Source organism: Nannospalax galili, unplaced genomic scaffold (assembly GCF_000622305.1).
Source record: "Nannospalax galili isolate Female #2095 unplaced genomic scaffold, S.galili_v1.0 scaffold189, whole genome shotgun sequence".
NCBI lineage: Eukaryota > Metazoa > Chordata > Mammalia > Rodentia > Spalacidae > Nannospalax > Nannospalax galili.
Window position 1 is genome coordinate 3,886,031 of NW_008360331.1, and position 7,979 is coordinate 3,894,009.

Consider the following 7,979-nt stretch of genomic DNA (forward strand, 5'->3'; position numbering starts at 1 on the left):
GTAAAAATGCAATCAATTTCATGTCTTACAGGGTTTATACTGAGTTCAATATTGTATAACTGTATTAATTCAACTGTGAACCTAAAACTTTACAGCCACTTTGGAAAGAGATGCATCTTGCTCTAGAATGCGTTACTGAATATGTTAAAGCTGTAATGAAATGCTTCTTCTATTCATGTGGTAATTAAATTTTAAGAAATTTTTAAAAATCTACTTGCTGGTCATGTGCATGTGTGGCTACAATAAAAGTCTACTTTTCCTGGGCTGGAGAGATAGCTCAGTGGTTAAGAGCACTTACTGCTCTTCCAGAGGAAGCCATAACAGGCAGAGAGAGAAGCCCTGGAAGTTAAGAGGTCAGGTACCTGACCAATGCAAATGACAAAGGAAGACCCTATCTCAAATAAGGAAGGAGAGTGCACACACCAGAGGCTGTTCAGTTCCTAGCACCCATGTCGTGTGGCTCACAGGTACCTGTAATTCCAGCTCCAGGGGATCTGACACCCTCTTCTGGCATCCACAGGCACTTGCAAATACATGGCAAACACAGACACATAAATAAAATAAATATGTTTTAAGTGACATAAACAATGTCTGCTTTCCCCGTTTTGATTTAGAGATTTCTAGGCCACATTATTGTCAGTCTGGGCTAGATAAGCTCTCTGCTGTCACCACATTCCAGGTTCTGCTCACTAGACGCCAGCACCACGCACCACTTCCACAAATTGTAAAAATCAAATGTGACCCCAGAAATGGCCAAGTGTTTCCTAATGACAAAATGAGATGAGGTAAGTGGGTTCAGTCTGTGTAGGATAAGGACCCTGCAGGTCTTTCCTCTCTGGCATCCTTCTTCTTCTGTCTTTCTCTTCTCTACCTCAGCTTGCAACCCTTCTGCACTTCCTCTAGAGTCCTGGCTCCATGTGTACGGTTTTCTAGTCCACAGGGCCACCATTCCTGATTTTGTACTGAAAATCTAGCACACAGTCTTTACTCAGGAATATATTTCTATCAGTCACATCCTTTGAAACAATGTGCTACTAAAAATTAATGGAAAGAAAAACAAATTAATCCTGTTAACACTGATCACCTTTCATAATTTCTCAGTACAGCTGAAGTTGCTGCCTTGAGACTTCCATCCTGAGGGATAGCGGGGAATAAGAGATCAAGAGTAGGGACCTCTTTGCTGCACACCATCTTGTGTCTTCCATCTATCTCAGAGTGTAGAAACAGCTCCTCGGCCATGAGCATTCAAGAGTTGGGTCCTTTCAGGAAGATATTTAAGTTAGAACGTCTTTTACTTTGAACAGCTCTAAGAAAGAGACAGCTTTATGCCACAGCTAGTATAGACGATAGAGATCCTGGACCTTACTTGTTCTGATTTTGTGTCAGCTCATTCTTAACCATCAAAATACCTTGTGAGGGTCAAGCAGAGGTGAGAAGAAGGAGGAGTGCTAAGGATTAGGGCATCCTTCAATCTTGAGCCTTGCCTAAAAGCCTCTTTCCAAAATAGTTTTGCAAGTCACATTTCAAGGCAACAATATCTAGAAAAACACACTGTATGTACAAGGCATCAGTATAGAATCAAACCATTCTCTATAAATGTCAGGGTGACTCAGATTCCATCAGGGAGACATGAACTCCCAAAGAGCACGTTGGACTGTTCCAGAAAGCACTGAGTCATTCAGAGTATTGTAGGAATTATTGATGTGCAAAAACATTTAGGAGATCTCTGAACACACATCTAAACAGGCACACACCCACACCACAATTTAATCTGGAGCTCATTTTCCTGAATTCACAGAAGGAATATAAAGAGCAGAGACAGGAGGCTGATCTAAATTGGATACTGTTTCCCTCCTGCTTTTTAAAACTTTGTATCATCCTAGGATTTTTCTGCCTTTACAACCATAGAGGTTTCCATAGCCCTAGACTATTTCCTTGAATATATTTGGTCTCAGTGTAGTAGAAGTAAAAACCTACTATTGTCTAAATCCTCCAGAAGACCAGATGAACTTATCTATTGCAATTGGCTCTGAAGATGTAACCTCCAGTACATGTTTGTTTCAGGCTAAAGTGGCACAGAGAAGCTAGAGAAAACAAGATGAGACCAGGAGAAATCAAATGGATTTCTGTATCTACAGTCTCTGAGATTCCATTGAGGGTCACAAAAAGAAAACAGAGCATGTGTATTTACAGAGAAAAATAAGACTATCTCCACACAGTCATTTTCTTTTGAAATAAACAAAGTGTGTTAAAGATGAACATACTGAAAAGTTTTCCTGAAGGGTGATGTCAGGTTGAAGAAACTTTGAGTAAGGTAATCGCATATTTTCCTACAAGAAGGTGAATTTTGAGTTAGACTTAAAAGCAAATTAGACAGGTAGCTGAAAAGGAGGAATGGAGGAGAGAAGGGGAGTGTAGTTCCCAAGATTTACAGTAAGTATTTAAAGCTGCTGATGTTCTTTTTTTTTTTCCTATCAACTGTGTAAGAACTGGATTCTGATTCCCTCCTGCTAGTCCATCTTTCTGACATTAGTAAAGACTTCCCTGGATCTCTGTGTCCTTTTTATTTAAGGCAATTTGATTTTTCCCTTATCTTTACTGAAGTTAATGGGGAAAATATGCATAGCCCCCTGGAACCCATCAAATCCTGAAGACTGGCCTGTAGTACATACAGAATAGTACAATGGCCATGCCACATCTGAGGCTCACTTTCTGTCATTTCACTTACCTACAGTCGAAGTCAAACCTGAAATGAGTATCTTAATGTGATAGGAGTATGAGAAATACTGTTACCATATTTACTTCAATATATTGCTCAATTATTCTTTTCTGTTATTATTACTGTTGTTGGGTTGCTATTCCTATTTAGCAAGTTAAATTTTCTCATATGTATGTATAGGGAAAAAAAGTATATGTAGTATTTGCTACTCTGCAAGTTTTCAGGCATCTAACAGGCATCTTAGACAGTGTCCCCCATGAACAAACAGGAACTATTGTATTCATTTTCCATTATTCTTTATTTCAAAAAATCTCAGGGTGTTAAAATCATGATTTCTCAAATTAAGAGATAAAAGAAAACATACATGGTCACAAAATAAGTGATCAATAGCACATGCCCGAAATCCCAGGACTCAAGCAGGAAAGGCAACAAGATGAGTTCAGGATTAGGCAGATTTACAGAGCAAGTCTGAGGTCAGTCTGGGCTCCATGAGCCCCTGTCTCAGAAAGCAACAACAAGAAAATGAGTTTTAGGTATTTGAGCAGACTTTTGTTTAAAGTATGCTTCATATGTGTTTGTTGCAGTTCACGGTTCTACCTTTCCAGATAACCCATTTGTTTATTCAAATGAAATAAAAATATAAGCAATCTAACATCTTAGCAGGAGTTACAGTATATGCTAAAACATGCAGTGGGTGGAAATCATTCATTGCTGCCCAATATGAAGAGCACTGAGGGCCTGGCAGCAAGCAAGGCCATCTTTGAAAAGGGATGGAAGTAAATGAGAAAGGCCTACAGCATGAGGCCCTGCAGAAAACAGCCATTCCTCTGGGAAAGCCTGGGGCTTTCAAGCTGAGTACCCCAGAAATCCAGAAAGGTACAAGTCAGTGTGGGAATGAGTATATGGTACCCAGTTTGCCTCAAAAGAAAACTGAGCTGGGCATGATGGCACACACCATTAATCCCAGATCTCAGGAGGGAGAGGCAGGAAGATTCTGTGAGATCCAGGTCAGCCTGGTCTACATAGAGAATTCCAGACAAGCTGGGGCTACAGGAAGGCTCTCTGTCAAAAAGACATAAATAAATAAATAAATAAATAAATAAATAATAAATTAAATAAATAAATAAATAAACCAACCAACCAACGAACCAACCAACCAACCAACCAGGTCTGGAGAAATGGCTCAGCATTTAAGAGCACTGGCTGCTCTTGCAGAGGACACAGGTTCAGTTCCTAGCACTCACATGACTGCTAACAACCATCTGTAACTTAAGTTCCCGGGAATCTGATGCCCTCTCTGGCTATATGGCTTTACCAAGGGATCTCTTGTACAGATATGATACATTTTTTTAACAAGATTGCCATATGCAAGGAGACCTAAGACCCCCAAAGTAAATGAGCATTAGGAAATATATAAATTAGATATTTTTCTGCTATGATTAAATGTCTGAGAAAAAGGGGGAGATGAAAGATTGCTTTTGGTTTGTAACTTCGGAAGTTTCAACCCTGATCAGATGCTGCTCCACTTCTGGACCATGCTAAGGCAGACATCACAGACATAAGAGCTTATGGAAGACAAGGGTGCTCACCTCATGGCGACCAGGAAGCATCCAGGAGAGGAAGGGCCCAGAGCAGGATACATCCTTCAAAGCCATGCCCCAGGGACCTGCTCCCTCTCACTAGGCACCACCTCCTAAAGCTTCCAGCACCTCCAAAAACAGTGCTACCACCTGGGGACCAAGACTTCAGCATAGAAGGCTGTGGAGAACATTTCATATTCAGAGCACAACAGGGAAATCTGTGCCTCTTATGGGATTCCACGTGCTTCAAACACTAGAATGCTTCTTTTACAAAGGGAGACAGAGTCCAAGGGTGGTGACCTACTTTCACAAAGTCAACTTTTAAAGAAACTCTAATTATCAAATGCTGGATTTCTTCCAGAAATAAAGCAAATTGGTTACTTAGTCACTGGGTCAACTAGTCATATTATGTAGTCAATAGTTAATTTTTTCCAACTTTTCTCTCATTTTTTTCAAGTGTCAACTCCAGCCTGTAAGTGGGTGAGTATGAAGCCCACTTGGCATGAAATTGCCTTAACTCTCTTGGCCACTTCTCAAACCTGGGACTAGGAGTTTGGTGAGCAATGAAAGAATGAAAGGCTCCTTTTTTTCTTTTTCTCTATGTGTTCTAGTTTGGTTCTCCACTGCTGTGATAAAACACTCTGACCAATACCAACTTGGGAAGGAAAGGGTTTATTTAGCTTACATCTCCTGGGTTATAGTTCATATGGGAGCCCAAAGTAGGAACTCAGAACAGGAACCTAGAGGCAGGAGCTGAAGCACAGTCCATGGAGGAATGCAGTTTACTAGCTTGCTCCCCTGGCCCATGCTAAGCCTTTCTTATACGATACAAAATGACCTGCCCAGGGGTAGCACCGCCCACAGTGGGCTGGGCTCTCCCACATCACTCAACAATCAGGAAAATACTCCACAGGCATGACCACAGGCCAGTTCAATGGAGGAAATTCCCCAACTGAGGCTCCTTCTACCCAGGTGTGTCAAGCTGACAACTAAAGCTGTCCAGCACAATTTACCTCTTGTCAGCTTGACACACAAACACATCACTATTAAATCCATCTCTTGTCCCCAAGATATGATGTTAACAATATCATAACATAAGACAGCACAACCTTAAAATCCCACAATCCTTAAAAAATCCAAACACTTAAAAGTCCATAGTCTCTTTTAAAAGTCTGTTAATCATGGACTCCTGTAAAATCTAAAACAAGTACTGTCTTATTTCAAAAGGGAAGAATTGGGCACACCTAAGCAAAACCCAAGTCCAGCAAAGTAGTTCAAAACTGCCTATCTGGGATTCACTCATGATTTCTCTCCATGACCTTTTCAGTCCTAAGGTCTTCACTGCAACTGAGGTTGCACTTTCACCAATAACTTTTCCTGGCCTCTCAAGATGCCAAGCTTAGGCTGCTCTCTGTGACCCCTTTATGCTTTCAACACCAGAACCATGCAGGAGACCCTTACACATTACCAAGTCCTGCTTCCAGCTTGAGATGGAGAGTTGAGCTTCTGTGTGCTGACCCTGAGGAAATACTTCGCAGAAGATTTTGTCACAGTGATGCTGGTCTCTTGTTACTTACAACTGATTTTTCAGCCCCAGCTAAACAGCATCAATTGTTCCAGTAAAGCAAAGGTTTTACTTCAGGTTCTGGTCTCTTCTTAATCACAGCTGATTCTTCAGCCCTAGCCAATCAGAACCCACAGATTCTCAATTCAAAATATCACACAAACAGCCCTGATAATCTCTGCTTCCCTTTGAAGCTTCACAAGCCAGACCTCCATTGTCCACAACTCTTTCAGCAAAACTGTTCCAAGCTCCACAGCAACAAACTCTAAGCACTCAACTGCTTTTCCAGGCAAAAATTCCAAATGTTTCCACGTAAACTTTAAAAAAGATCGCCATTTCATTATTAAAGTACACAGTTTCATGCAGAAAAATTCATTTTTAATGCAATTGACATTAAGATACACATTCCAATCTCTCTATATCTGATTATTACTAGTCACAGTTGGTTGCTTTCTGAGCTCCCCGGCATATGAGCATGGATATAAAGTCATCAGGTAGATTTCAATGGTAATATTTTTCACATCTATTAATTATTAAGGAGCAAATTTTTATGCTTTGAAGAATTTTTTTAATTAAAAAAAATTTAAGAACCATATGATTAGAAGAAGCATTTTATTACATCTTTAACATATTCAGTGACACACTCCAGAGTAAGGATATGTCTCTTTCAAAAGTGGCTGTAAATTTTTAGGTTCACAGTTGAATTAGTACAGTTATAAAACATTGAATTCAGTATAGACCCTGTAAGACATAACATTGAATGAGATTTAAGCCTCCATTTCATTTTAGAATATATTGACATATTGTTCCTTGCAGAAAGACTCATTGTTTTTGCTACTAACACCGAGATGCTGGCACATGCATCTCTAATCTGTATGCATCTGATTATTGCTAGTCATAATCAGTTGCACTTGGATCCTTGGCGCCTGTGTATGTCTATAAAGTCATCGGGTAGATTTCAGTGGTAATGTTTATCACCTCCACTAATTTGCATGACATAAATTTCCATGCTTCCTCCTCAAATATGATACATTTTTTTTAATTTTTTGATTTTGTGTGTGTGCGTGTGTGTGTGTGTGTGTGTGTGTGTGTGTATGTGTGTGTGCGTATCACACAGAACATCCCAAACCATCTTATTTAACTATACACCCACTTCTTAGGTGGCACCCTCCCATAGCCTCCCTTCTCCCACTAGAGCCTTTATACTCTGATATCCCTGTTACTGTCTGCTGTGTTGTCAGCACCCCAGCCATTCCCCACTACTTGCCCTTCTGGTGGATCTAGTCAGCCTATCTAGAGGTCTTTGTTTTAGGAGGGTCAGCTGTTACTCATCTAGCAGCAATCAATTGTCAATATTCCTTTAGATAAGGTTGGGGTCTGCTGTTCATTTTCCAGTTCTATGCTAGGTTACTATATGAGAGTCCCTTTGGCCACCCTAGCCAACAACTCAAAAGAAGATATCTCCCATCTAGCATTGTTGCTTGTTATGTAGCCTTTAGCTATGCATATGGACTCTCAAGTGATTATATTGGCCCCTTTAATCTTTGGTTATACTTTCCTTTTGGGTGTTTAAGGCCATACAGTTGGCCAAGATAAACCAATTTATTTTTACTCTTAAGGTCATTTGAGGATCTGTTCCTCATGGGTCACATGGGCTTGGGAGGAGCCCCTGGCTCCTTTCTTTTACCAGTTCCACCTATGTGAAGATAAGTGAAAGGTCCTGCTCGACCATGGTTGGCTTCACTTGGAATCATGGAGGAAATGATTCCTCTGTGTTGACCCTCCTCTTTGTAGACTGGTCACTGGTTCAAGTCCATCTGGTGGGGTCTCCTCAGCCTCCTTGATCAAGAGGACAGGTGACCCACCACAATTAGAGGACATTTTGAGAGACACTCATAGTCCCCTGGAACTAGTCAACCTAGGAGGGAAAGGAGCAAAAACCGTTCTTTATGTCCCTCTGACCAAATTATTATAGGTCTCAAAGTACGTCTGTTAAACATCCAAGAAGTTTAGTTCTACCAGTCTGCTACTTTTAATTACTGTGTGTCATGTAGATAAATCTTGGGCAAAGATCAGTTGTTTTCAGATAAACCTTACCTAGATATATATTTCTTGA